We start from the raw sequence: 14,962 nt of genomic DNA, 5'->3' as shown, positions 1-14,962 counted from the left end.
CAAATACCGGCGGTAGCCTAAAACCAGCGTTAGGAGCCTCTAACGCTGGTTTTCACGGCTAACGCCAAACTCTAAATCTAGCCGTTAGATAGCTACAATGTAATTAATAATTACATTGTAGCTATTTTAGGGTTTATATTTATTTTACAAGTAACTTGGTATTTATTTTAACTAGGTACAATAGCTATTAAATAGTTAATAACTATTTAATAGCTACCTAGTTAAAATAATTACCAATTTACCTGTAAAATAAATCCTAACCTAAGTTACAAATACACCTACACTATCACTAAATTAAATAAACTACAAATATCTAAACTAAAATACAATAAAATAATCTAAACTAAATTACAAAAAATAAAAAAAATATTACAAGATTTTTAAGCTAATTACACCTATTCTAAGCCCCCTAATAAAATAATAAAGCCCCCCAAAATAAAAAAAATTCCCTACCCTATTCTAAATTCAACAAGTTCAAAGCTCTTTTACCTTACCAGCCCTTAAAAGGGCCTTTCGCGGGGCATGCCCCAAATAATTCTGTTCTTTTGCATTTAAATAAATATACAATACCCCCCCCCAACATTACAACCCACCACCCACATACCCCTATTCTAAACCCACCCAAACCCCCCTTAAAAAAAACCTAACACTACCCCCCTGAAGATCTCCCTACCTTGTCTTCACCCAGCCGGGCCAAACTCTTCATCCGATCCGGGCGATGTCCAATCAAGCGGCAGTGAAGTCTTCTTCCATCCGGGCGATGTCTTCAATCAAGTGGCAGTGAAGTCTTCTTCCATCCGGCTATGTCTTCAAGCAAAGCGGCATCTTCAATCTTCTTTCTTCGCTCCTCCGCCGCGGAGCATCCATCCGGCACGATGACTAAACGCGGAATGAGGTACCTTTAAATGACGTCATCCAAGATGGCATCCGTCGAATTCCGATTGGCTGATAGAATTCTATTAGCTAATCGGAATTAAGGTAGAAAAATATGATTGGCTGATTGAATCAGCCAATCAGATTCAAGTTCAATCTGATTGGCTGAACCCCTTGTATTAACCCCTTAACCACCACTCCCGGACCCCGCCTGGCGTCTGGTTGGGCGACATTGGAACCCTGGAGAGTTTTATTAATGATTTAAACTCTGCTACTAGCAGGATTAAGTTTAAACTGATGTGGAGCGAGGAGAGTGTTGTCTTTCTGGACACTCGTATATCAAAAACCTTACAAGGTTTATCTGTGGATTTATATAAGAAAGAAACAGATTGCAATACTCTCCTCCATTACACCAGTGCCCACCCCCCATCTCTTCTCAGATCTTTACCCAAGAGCCAGTTCCTTCGGGTAAGACGAATTGTGTCAAATGAAAATCTGGCTGAAATAAGACTGAGAGAGATGGGTGATCGTTTTTTAGCCAGGGGTTACCCTAAAGATCTTATTGAGACAGAGTTAAGGAATGCCCTTGCCACATCTAGACAGTCCCTTTTAACTAAAAAAAAACTGTGTGGAAAAGGAAAAAGAAAAATCTGATAGATTGGTTTTTATTAGCCAATACTCCCCTTTAAGTTTAAAGGTACAAAAAATTTTGCTTAAACATTGGCATGTTTTGCAAACATGTGAATCTGATGTTTTAGAATTTTGTAAACCATTCATGCCTGCCTATAAAAGGGGCATAAATTTTAAAGATTCACTGGTTAGAGCTGATATTGGCCCTCTTAAGAAGAGGGTGGTACCGAGTTATATAGGCAAGAAAAATTGGGGTAATTTCCCCTGCCTAAGTTGCTCTAACTGCAACAGTATGATTAAAGGCCCCACCTTTAGTCACCCTAGGACTGGGCATATATTTTCTATCAGAGATTACTTTACTTGTAATACAGAATATGTGGTCTATATGATTAAATGTCCTTGCGGATTAGGGTACGTTGGGGAGACCACCCGTAGTATCCGTGAACGTATTGTTCAACGCAATATCAGTATTAGGACTAAGAAATTGGATGCTCCGGTAGCATGTCATTTTTTATCTGCTGGACATAACCTTAATCAGTTAAGATTCCAGGTCCTAGAGCTATACCCAAATGGGATGAATAGGGATTTTGACCTGTCTGTGTGCCTTTAATTCATTACATACCATGTTTAAGTTGTTTAATTATTTTTTCTTTTTCTTCTGTTTCAGATGACTTTGGATTATGTTCTGTCTTTTTGCTTGATGTAAAGTAATACATGATTGTACTCTAATATATATACTTAGTAGCTATGTTTAGCTTTAATGGTATTGCAGTATATAACTTTTTTGAGATTGATCCTTACCTGTGCACTAATATGAGGTTGCAAGGGGTTCATTTATATTGTGCAGTTGTACAGGTGTGTGGGTGGGGCTTATGTAGTATTTAAGGTTGATTCTATGTACAGTTTAGCCATACATGACTAAGGACTGTGTCCGAAACGTTGTTGTTTGATTGTTTGGTCTGGCTACTCCTCAAGCTGAATAAAGCTACTTGAAGAAAGAATTTGGTGGTGCTGCTTCATCTTTGTTTGTGCTCTATTGTTGGATTCTTGCAGGAATCTTGTTGCTGGCACACCTTGATACATTCTCTGTGCTGGATATTTGAGATTGTACTTTAGGGGGTAGGTAAGGTAGATGGCGGCGGGGTAGGAGCTCACTTTAGGGGTAGGTAAGATAGATGGCGGCGGAGTAAGGGGCTCACTTTAGGGGGTAGGTAAGGTAGATGGCGGTGGGGTAGGGGCTCACTTTAGGTTAATACATTTTTATTGTTAGGATAGTGAGGGGGGTAGCGGATAGAGGGTTAGACGTGTCGGGCTATGTTTGGGAGGCGTGTTAGACAGTACGGGAGATTTAATAACTTTAGTCAGGTTTTGTAGGCGCCGGCAGTTTCTAAAGTGCCGTAAGTCACTGGCGACTCCAGAAATTTGTGCTTACGCAGATTTCTGGACATCGCTGGTTTGTGAGACTTACGGCACTTTAGCCTCTGACGGCGCCGTATATAGGATAGCTTGAGTTGCGAGCTGAAACTGCGGGCGGTGGGGGTTCCCTCGCTTGCGCCACAAACTACGATCTTTATCGGATTGCGCCCCTACTATATCAATCTATCATTCCCTAGTACCTAATGCATCTGTTAATTGTTTTTGAATGAGCAGTGAGATTGTAGTATGTTTTTAAATATCTGACCAGACTTGTGATATTTTAGGCTATGAAACCCATTAACCTTTTACCTTGTTGCACTACGTGAATCGCCAGTGTTCCTTTTAGGTTTTTACAAGTTTAATAAAACCTAAGTTTTAATATCACAATTCCTCCCAAAGTTTTTTGTTGTTTAAGCTATGCCATAACAAACATGCACTGTATTGCTCCTGACTGGTCTACACACTGGGTCTCCATTGGATGTCTCCTTGCCTGTGGTTTGGCAGTGATTTGGCTGATGCAAATTGTACAATGAAGGTATCCTACAGTGAATGGTTCATGTTGGGCAGGTTGAGAATGCTAAGTTGGAGCAGACCACGCTAACACTTTGTTGAAGGACTTATTTCATAATTCAGAGCACAGCGTTTTCTATAAGTATGGGTTTGTATGTTCACAAAGAGGTACCGGAACATCCTGTATGGTATATCAGCCTCCTGACATCATACTTAGTAAGTTGATTGCTCGGTTTTGAACTGATTGTTAAGCCACATATTAATTGAATTTGGAGACAAGTTTTTTTATGTGTAATGACTATTGTTAATTAAAGAGAAATAAAGGACTGCCCAACACAGCAATATACCTTTCTGTTTTCAATTAATTTAAAGTAGCTAATGATATTACACTGCTGAGAGGAGCAGAGGAAATCAGCCAACAAGTTTTCTTATAATGAACAAATACTGTCCAAATAGTCTCTAAGAGGCCCATTTATCAAGCTCCGAATTCAGCGAGGTCTTGGGGACCTGATCCGCACTGTCGGATCAGGTCCGACAGACCTTTGATAAATAAGCCTCAAATGTCCTCTTTCTCTTGAGATGCTCAGTGAAATAAGTGAAACCATTTTGTCATTTAACATATTGTTAACTTTCTAATTTTTGTTCTGTTTGTTGCAATTCTTCAAGCCTATCTTTATAGGTTTATTTTCTTGATTCTCTTTCATTTTTTCTCCTCTTTTTCTATTACTCCTAGTGTTTGTTTCACTATTTTTTTTATGTTCTTCTGCTATGCCTACCTGTCATTGGCCTCGATTACAAGTGACGTGCTTATGTTAAAGGAATATGAAACCCAACATTTTTCTTTCATGATTCAGATAGAGCAGTATGCAATATTAAACAATTTTCCAATATACTTCTATTTGCTTTGTTCATTGTATATCTTTTGTTGAAAAGCTAGGACCTAGCTGCTGATTAGTGGCTGCAAATATATTCCTCTTACCAGCTAGTTCCCAGTCATACATTGCTGCTCCTTCAATAAAGGATACTAAAAGAATGAAAATATTTAATGAAAGTAAATTGGAAAGTTGGTTAATGTCGTATGCTCTATCTGAATAATGAAAGAAAAAAAATTAGGTTTCATGTCCCTTTAATTTGCATGCGTATTACAAGTTGAAAGTAAACGCGACCACATAAGTGCAAACTAACGGCTAGATTACAAGTTTTGCGTTAGAGGCTATGCGGTGCTAACAAGCAGTTTTGTCTCACCACTCACTTACCTGCAGCGCTGGTATTACGTGTTTTTACAAACCCGGAGTTAAAAGGCAAGAAGTAAGCGTTGAGCAAACTTTTGCTCCTTACCGCACTCCAATACCAGTGCTGCTTAAGTCAGCGGTGAGCTGGTCGTACGTGCTCGTGCACGATTTCCCCATAGGAATCAACGGTGAGAGCCAGCTGAGAAAAAGTCTAACACCTGCAAAAAAGCTGCGTAAAACTCAGTAACGCAGCCCCATTGATTCCTATGGGGAAAAAAAAATTATGTTTACACCTAACACCTTAACATGAACCCCGAGTCTCAACACCCCTAACCTTACACTTATTAACCCCTAATCTGCCGCCCCGACATTGCCGGCACCAGCATTATATTTATTAACCTCTAATATGCCGCCCCCCAATGTCGCCACAACCTACCTACACTTATTAACCCCTAATCTGCTTCCTCAACGTCGCCGCCACAATAATAAACATATTAACCCCTAAACCGCCGCACTCCTGCCTCGCAAACATTAGTTAAATACTATTAACCCCTAATTTGCCTTCCCTAACATCGCCACCACCTACCTACATTTATTAACCCCTAATCTGCTGCCCCCAACGTCGCCGCCACTATACTAAATGTATTAACCCCTAAACCTAAGTCTAACCCTAACACCCCCTAACTTAAATATAATTAAAATAAATCTAACTAAAAATTCCTATAATTAACTAAATTATTCCTATTTGAAACTAATTACTTACCTGTAAAATAAACCCTAAGATAGCTACAATATAACTAATAGGTACATTGTATCTAGCTTAGGGTTTATTTTTATTTTACAGGCAAGTTTGTATTTATTTTAACTAGGTAGAATAGTTATTAAATAGTTATTAACTATTTAATAACTACCTAGCTAAAATAAATACAAGAGTACCTGTAAAATAAAACCTAACCTAAGTTACAATAACACCTAACACTACACTATAATTAAATAAATTTACTAAATTATCAACAATTAAATAAACTAATTACACCTAATCTAATAGCCCTATCAAAATAAAAAAGCCCCCCCAAAATAAAAAAAAACCCTAGCCTAAACTTAACTATCAATAGCCCTTATTATTTACAGATTTGTGGGACTGCCATGGGCACCAGGTTTGCACCAAGTTATGCCAATATTTACATGGACTATTTTGAGACGACTCATATATGGCATAATCAAGAATTTGGTGCAGACCTGGTGTCCTGGCATAGATATATAGATGACATTCTGTGCATATGGAAGGGGGGTGAGTCCAAACTCATAGAATTTGTACAAATACTTAATAACAATAATCAGCAAGTCACATTATCAGTAGAATATGACAAAAAAGAAATACATTTTTTAGATTTAACTCTTTACACTATAGATGAAAAAATCCACAGCAAAACATACTTTAAGAAGTGTGACACTAACACCTACATTAGACATGATAGCTGCCACCATCCTAACTGGCTAAAGTCAGTACCAAAAAGCTAATTCCTACGAATACGCAGGAACTGCAGCAATATAGATGATTACGAACAACAATCAAGAATACTCAAAGAAAGATTCATACAAAAGGGATATGACCATAGAGCTTTAGAAAAAGAAAGAAAAGAAGTTGGAAATAAAATAAGATCAACCCTGTTAGAAAACAAACACAAAAATGAGACCTCATTTAATAATAATTTCCCTAAATTTGTGACCACATTTAATGTAGAACATCATACAATCAAAAAAATTATACAAAAGCACTGGCACATTATAAAGGAGGATGAATATCTAGGACCTATAATTCCAGCTAAGCCCACAGTTATCTTCAGAAAAGGACAAAATTTGAAACAAAAATTAGCTCCCTCACTCATAAAAGGCATAGCCCCCAAAAAACCTTTACAAATAAGTAACATGACAGGCTTCTTCACTTGCGGCAAATGCAAAGGTTGTAACTACACCAGAAGAACACACAAAACATTTGACTCCACAGTTACGGGAAAAAAATTGAAATAAAAGAATTCATTACTTGCAAAAGTAAAAATGTGATATATTTGTTGCAATGTGGCTGCAAAATCCAGAATTTAGGACAAATGTCCAGATTTTTAAAAACAAGAATCATGGAACATCAAAATAAAATAGAAAAGAATCATGATGACCACGGAGTGCCGCTACACTGCAACAATTGTGAACATTTCACAAAAGAATCCTTTCTATGGATAGGAATTGAGAAGGTTGAACTTCATTGGAGGGGTGGTAATCTGGCAAAACAACTAGACCAAAGTTGGATACATACACTTAGAACATATGCCCAATGGGGTCTAAATAAGGACACAAAAATTGCTGCCTTTGTCTAAAAAACTCTTAACATAGGAAAGGGGGGGCAAAATAAATGATAAATTCAAAAGATGAAAATATGGGGCCTAAATAAATCAGTAACATTTTTTGTTCTTGTTGAGGTGAATACGATTATAAGGACACACACATAAAAAAAAATAAAAAAAAAGGGGGGCAAAATAAACATGTATTTATACAGACAGTTCATGTCATATCATCACACTTAATGTTTATATATACACATATTGTACAAAAGAATATAATTCTCACACTTAATTTTAAGAAATTATATGCAACACACAAGTCGCTGAGTCAATATTTAACATTCAATAAATATAGAAGTCTATTTATAATATGAATGTTTAATTATGAAAAGTATCTATTCCAACTTGTAACATACTTCTAAGTGGCAATTTATTCTACCTCCTCTAAATATTTGGATAAGCAGAATTCATATAAGAAACTTTGTATCTGTGAATAACACTTATGTCTTTTTATTTTGAGAAAATCAGAAACTGTTTTTCATTGGACATTCGATAACATGTGATACCCACTGACATATTAGACCTGAATGGGAACCTAAAATAGAGAACTACCTGAAAGGGAACTACAAAACATCACTATACCAGAAAGTGAATTTCATTGGACAACCTATAACATGTGATCTTCACTGACATACCGGACCTGAAAGAGAACTTGAAACAGAAAACTACCTGAAAGGGAACTACAAAACCGGCAAAAATGATGATATCTACAGAAATTTTATATTTTAAAACAAACTTATAGTTTCTAATATAATTAATATTGTTGTTTATGTTTTTTTAGATGTTTATTTTAAATTTACAATTGAAATTTTAAATCGGGTGTAAACCTGCTCTCCTCCAATGGGGAAGCAGGTAGCGTAACTGACATGTATTTAAAGGCCGCCTGTGCAGCGGAAAGGTATGCTTTGGTTTGTAAAGCACTTTTATTGCTCTTGAGAAAGACGGCTGGGACCGTTGAAACGCTTTTGCGTTGAGCCAAATAAAGACAAACTTTTTTACTGAATCTGTGATATTGTCTTTTCATATTGGGAAGGAGCCGGTAACCTGCAATATACACTGTGAGTAGATATTCACCTTTGTATGGTGTATTGTCTGATATTTCAGCACCACTATTTTGCACCTAGACTTATACAACCGAGGAAGGAAAGGAAAGGAAGATACCAACGACTGATACAAGCTGAACCAGCGCCTCCAGCTAGCACACCAGATATATTCACACAGACCTTGGGAGAGACTGTGGGACGGCTGCGGTTCACCAGAAGGGGAAAGTATTAATACATATTATACACCTGTTTGCATGTATATTTAATAACTACCTAGCTAAAATAAATACAAGAGTACCTGTAAAATAAAACCTAACCTAAGTTACAATAACACCTAACACTACACTATAATTAAATAAATTTACTAAATTATCAACAATTAAATAAACTAATTACACCTAATCTAATATCCCTATCAAAATAAAAAAAGCCCCCCCAAAATAAAAAAAAACCCTAGCCTAAACTTAACTATCAATAGCCCTTAAAAGGGCCTTTTGCGGGGCATTGCCCCAAAGTAATCAGCTCTTTTACCTGTAAAATAAAATACAATTGGCTCTTTTGCGGCCCAAACCCTAACCTAAAAATAGTGTAAATTACACTAAACTCATAACTACTGAATTTTAAATGCCTTAGGACTCTTGACGGGGTAGGGTTTACCGCTCACTTTTTGGCCTCCCAGGACAGACTCGTAATATCAGCGCTATGGAAGTCCCATAGAAAAAATACTTTACGAAGTTTACGTAAGTCGTTTTGCGCTAAGGCCAAAGAGGTGTGCGGTGACCCTAAATCTTCAAGACTTGTAATAGCAACGGGCATAAAAAAGCAGCGTTAGGACCTGCTTGTCGGGTCAGTGCGACTGAAGTCCTCGCACAACGGATTAGGGTTTAAAATAAAGGGACATAAAACCCAATTGGCTAGATTACGAGTTTTGCGTTATGAGTGGCACGGTGCTAACTTGCAAGTTATTGTCAGCGCTCAACTCCCTACAGCGCTGGTATTACAGGTTTTCATAAACCCGGCGTTAGCAGGCAATATTGCAGCGTAAAGCAAAATTGTGCGCCATACAGCACTCCAATACCAGCGCTGCGGTGAGCTGGTTTTACGTGCTCGTGCACAATTTCCCCATAGACATCAATGTCTATCAGCCAATCGGAATTCAAGGGACGCCATCTTGGATGATGTCATTTAAAGGAATCTTCATTCTGCAGCGACCATCGATAGAAAAGGATGCTCCGCACCGGATGTCTTGAAGATTGAGCTGCTCCGCGCCGGATGGATAAATATAGAAGATGCCATCTGGATGAAGACTTCTCCTGGCTTCGTTGAGGACTTCTTGCCGCTTGGATGAAGACTTCTGTCGCTTCATTGAGGATGGATGTCGGGTCTTCAAAAACTGTAAGTGGATCTTCGGGGGTTTGTGTTAGGTTTTTAAAGGTTTATTGGGTGAATTTTATTTTTAGTTTAGGGTTTTGGGCTGAAAAAGAGCTAAAGGCCCTTTTAAGGGCAATGCCCATCCAAATGCCCTTTTCAAGGCAATGGGGAGCTTAGGTTGTTTTAGTTAAGATTTTATTTGGGGGGTTAATTGTGTGGGTGGTGGGTTTTACTGTTGGGGGGGATGTTTGTATATTTTTTTACAGATAAAAGAGCTGATTTCTTTGGGGCAATGCCCCGCAAAAGGCCCTTTTAAGGGCTATTGGCAGTTTAGTTTAGGCTAGGGTTTTTTTATTTTTGGGGGGCTTTTTTTATTTTGATAGGGCTATTAGATTAGGTGTAATTAGTTTAAATATTTGATCATTTCTTTTTTTATTTTGTGTAAATTAGTGGGGGGGGGTTGTAATTTAGTTAATTGTAGTGTAAGGTTAGGTGTTAGTGTAAGACAGGTTAGGTTTTATTTTACAGGTAAATTTGTATTTATTTTAGCTAGGTAGTTAGTAAATAGTTAATAACTATTTAGTAACTATTCTACCTAGTTAAAATAAATACAAACTTACCTGTAAAATGAAAATAACACCTAAGATAGCTACAATGTAACTATTAGTTATATTGTAGCTAGCTTATGGTTTATTTTATAGGTAAGTATTTAGTTTTAAATAGGAATTATTTAGTTAATTATAGCAATTTTTAATGAGATTTATTTTAATTATAGTAAAGTAGGGGGTGTTAGGGTTAGACAGGGTTAGGTTTAGTGGTTCATAATTTGAGTATAGTGGCGGCGATGTTAGGGACAGCATATTAGGGGTTAATAACAGTAATGTAGGTGGCGGCAATGTTAGGGACAGCAGATTAGGGGTTAATAATATTTAACTATTGTTTGCGATACGGGAGTGCGGCGGTTTAGGGCTTAATATGTTTATTATAGTGGTGGCGATGTCGGGAGCCGCAGATTAGGGGTTAATAATTTTATTTTAGTGTTTGCGATGCAGGAGGGCCTCGGTTTAGGGGTTAATAGGTAGTTTATGGGTGTTAGTGTACTTTTTAGCACTTTAGTTATGAGTTTTATGTTACAGCTTTGTAGCGCAAAACCCATAACCACTGACTTTCAGTTTACGGTACGGATCTTGACGGTATTGGCTGTACCGCTCACTTTTTGGCCTCCAAGGCAAACTCGTAATACCAGCGCTATTGAAAAATTACTTTTTGAAAGCTGCTGTAGTTATGCTGCGTTATGACCAATAAAGTGTGCGGTGCAGAAATACCTGCAAGACTCGTAATACCAGCGGTAGTGAAAAAGAGCCTTAACGCTGCCTTTTCACCCATAACAAAAAACTTGTAATCTAGCCGATTGTTTTTCTTTCCTGATTCAGATAAAACATACAATTTTAAACAACTTTCCAATTTACTTCTATTAGGAAATTTTCTTTGTTTTCTTGTTATCTTTTGTTAAAGGACCAGTAAACACAGTAGATTTGCATAATCAACAAATGCAAGATAACAAGACAATACAATAGCATTTACTCTGAATTTCAAATGAGTAGTAGATTTTTTTCTAAGAAATTTTAAAGTTATGTATATTTCCACTCCCCCTGTACCATGTGATAGTAATCAGCCAATCACAAATGCATATACTTATAGTCAGTGAATTCTTGCACATGCTCAGTAGGAGCTGGTGACTCAAAAAGTGTAAATATAAAAAGACTGTGCACATTTTTTTTAATGGAAGTAAAATGGAAAGATGTTTAAAATTACATGCTCTATCTGAATCATGAAAATTTAATTTGACCTGAGTGTCCCTTTAAAAAAGCAGGGACGTAAGCTCAGGAGCAACACTGTTATACATGAGTAAGCACACTAGATGGCAGCAGTATTTCTTGTCATGTAGTACTTCAGGCATGTTCATACTTTCTACCTAGGTATCTCTTCAACAAAGAATAACATGAGAACTATGCAAATTTAATAATAGAAGTAAATTGGAAACTTTTTTAAAAATTGTATTCTCTATCTGAATCATGAAATATTTTTTTTTTGTTTCGTGTCCCTTTAAAGTTGCACTAAAAAAAACATAAATACATTAAAAAAATAAAGTGCTACACATATATACACTAATAAAAATCATAGAAATATAATTTTTTTATAAGGGTTAAAAGGTATATAGTATATGTCTAAATATTTTTATATACACTCACCGGCCACTTTATTAGGTACACCTTGTTAGTACCGGGTTGGACTCCTTTTTACCTTCAGAACTGCCTTAATTCTTTGTGGCATAGATTCAACAAGGTGTTGGAAACATTCCTCAGACATTTTGGTCCATATTGACATGATTTATCGGCTTCACATCCATGATGTGAATCTCCCTTTCCACCACATCTCAAGGATGCTCTATTGGATTGAGATCTGGTGACTGTGGAGGCCATTGGAGTACAGTGAACTCATTATGTTCAAGAAACCAGTTTGAGATAATTTGAGCTTTGTGACATGGTGCATTTTTCTACTGGAAGTAGCCGTCAGAAGATGGGTACACTGTAGTCATGAAGGGATGGACATGGTCAACAACAATACTCAGGTAGGCCATGGCGTTTAAACGATGCTCAGTTGATACTAAGGGGCCTAAAGTGTGCCAAGAAAATATCCCCCACACCATTACACCACCACCAGCCTGAACCGTGGATACAAGGCAGGATTGATCCATGCTTTGATGTTGTTTACAACAAATTCTGACCCTACCATCTGAATGTTGCAGCTGAAATCAAAACTCATCAGAATAGGCAACATTTTTCCATTCTTCTATTGTCCAATTTTGGTAAGCCTGTACGAATTGTAGCCTCAGTTTCCTGTTCTTAGCTGACAGGAGTGGCACCCAGTGTGGTCTTCTGCTGCTGTAGCCCATCTGCTTCAAAGTTCTATGTGTTGTGCATTCAGAGATGGTATTCTGCATACCTTGGTTGTAACAAGTGGTTATTTGAGTTACTGTTGCCTTTTTATCATCTCGAACCAGTCTGCCCATTTTCCTCTGACCTCTAACATCAACAAGCCATTTTTCGTCCACACAACTGCCGCTCACTGGATATTTTCTCTTTTTTTCAGACTATTCTCTGTAAACCCTAGGTATGGTTGTGTGTGAAAATCCCAGTAGATCAGCAGTTTTTTAAATACTCAGGCCAGCCCGTCTGGCACCAACAATCATGCCAGCCCATACCATTAACTGGGTTATGTATAGAGGATATCAGGAACAAATTGGATAATATTAGGGTAAATAAATCTCCAGGCCCAGATGGAATACACCCAAGGGTGTTAAGGGAATTTAGCACTGTTATAGACAAACCACTACTTTTAATTTTTAAAGACTCATTATCCTCAGGCATGGTACCCCAGGATTGGCGTAAAGCTGATGTGGTGTCACTCTTCAAAAAGGGAAATAGGGATGATCCAGGACCTATAGACCAGTTAGTCTGACATCAATAATGGGGAAGATATTTGAAGGAATTATAAAGGATTATATTGATGAGCATATTCGTGTAAACAAGATTATGAGTTCTAATCAGCATGGTTTTAGGAGAAATAGATCATGTCAAACTAATCTAATTAGATTCTATGAGGAAGTAAGTAAAAATATAGATAAAGGGCAATCAGTTGATGTGATATACTTAGATTTTGCAAAGGCGTTTGATACAGTGCCACATGAGAGATTAATGCACAAAATTAAGGGACTGGGAATAGCTGAAAATGTTAGCTCATGGATAAATAACTGGATAAAAGACAGGGAGCAACGAGTAGTAGTAAATTGATCATACTCAAATTGGACAAAGGCAATCAGTGAAGTCCCCCAGGGATCAGTACTGGGCCCTCTTCTTTTTAATATTTTTATAAATGACTTGGAGCAAGGATTAAATAGCGACATCTCTATTTTTGCAGATGATACTAAGTTAAGTAAGGTCATTAGGTCAGTGCAGGATGAACTTTCGTTACAAAGGGACCTGCAAAAATTAGAAGTATGGGCAGGTAAATGAAAAATGAGATTTAATACGGGAAAATGCAAGGTTCTACATTTTGGAAGTAAAAATAAGCAGGCAACGTATTATTTAAATGGGACAAGACTTAGCCAAACACAGAAGGAAAGGGATTTGGGGGTAGTAATAGATAACAAACTAAAGATGGGTGCACAATGCAGGGCAGCGGCTTTAAAGGCTAATAAGATACAAGCATGTATTAAAAGAGGCATTGATTCAAGGGAGGAAAGCATCATTCTGTCACTATATAAAGCCCTGGTAAGACCTCACCTTGATTATGGAGAGCAGCTCTGGGGACCGATCGCAAAAAAAGATATTGCAGAACTAGAAAAAGTTCAAAGAAGGGCCACAAAACTAATAAGGGGATTGGAGAATTTAAGCTATGAGGAGAGGCTAGCCAAACTGGGTCTGTTTTCTTTAGAAAAAAAGGCGCTTAAGAGGTGACATGATTACTTTATATAAATATATTCAAGGCCCATATACAGAAATGGCAGAACCTCTGTTTATTCCAAGAGAATTGTTTGTGACCAGAGGTCACAATTTAAGGTTGGAGGAAAGGAGATTTAATCTCCTGCAACGGAAACGTTTTTTCACTGTAAGAACAATAAAATTGTGGAACTCATTACCAAAGGAGGTAGTGAATGCCAATACCCTAGATACATTTAAAAATTGTTTGGATACATTTCTGTCTATAAACAAAATTCATGGATATGATTGCTAGTATTAAATGGTTCAACTTTTAGTGGGATTATTTAAACCTAACTGGAGCTTTTTGTATATATTTTAGATTTGTATAGGTTGAACTCGATGGACTTCGGTCTTTTTTCAACCTCATCTTCTATGTTACTATGTATGTTACTATGTAAAGTCACTTAAATCTCCTTTCATCCACATTCTGATGCTCGGTTTGATCTTCAGCAAGTCGTCTTCACCACGCCCAGATGCTTAAATGCATTAAGTTGCTGCCATGTTATTGGCTGATTAGCAATTTGAATTACCCAGCAATTGAACAGGTGTACCTAATAAAGTGGTTAGTATAAATTTGTATTTATTGGTTTCTAGTCAAATACCCGAACACATGAAAAATAATTTTTGTTCAATTTTACTATTTAATAATGTTTTTTTTACTGTGTATGTACCATTTTTGGTTCAGACCCTGGGTAGCGCTTACTGGTTGGTGGCAAAAAGTTGCTTAAAATTGCATGTTCTATCTCAATCATGAAAGAAAAGATCAAACGGCCACGGAAACCTGATATCACTTGCGCACAAATTATATTAACGCCCGACTCGTAATCTAGCCCTTAGTGTGTGTATACATGTGTAAGTATGTGAGTTTCAATATAACACCATAGTTAAATCTAATTGAAAAACGTCACTACTTGAGCGGAGTTTTAGCGCACCTTCAGCTTAATGCT

Source organism: Bombina bombina, chromosome 2 (genome assembly GCF_027579735.1).
Source record: "Bombina bombina isolate aBomBom1 chromosome 2, aBomBom1.pri, whole genome shotgun sequence".
In the NCBI taxonomy this organism is placed as follows: Eukaryota; Metazoa; Chordata; class Amphibia; order Anura; family Bombinatoridae; genus Bombina; species Bombina bombina.
This window is presented reverse-complemented; position numbering follows the sequence as displayed.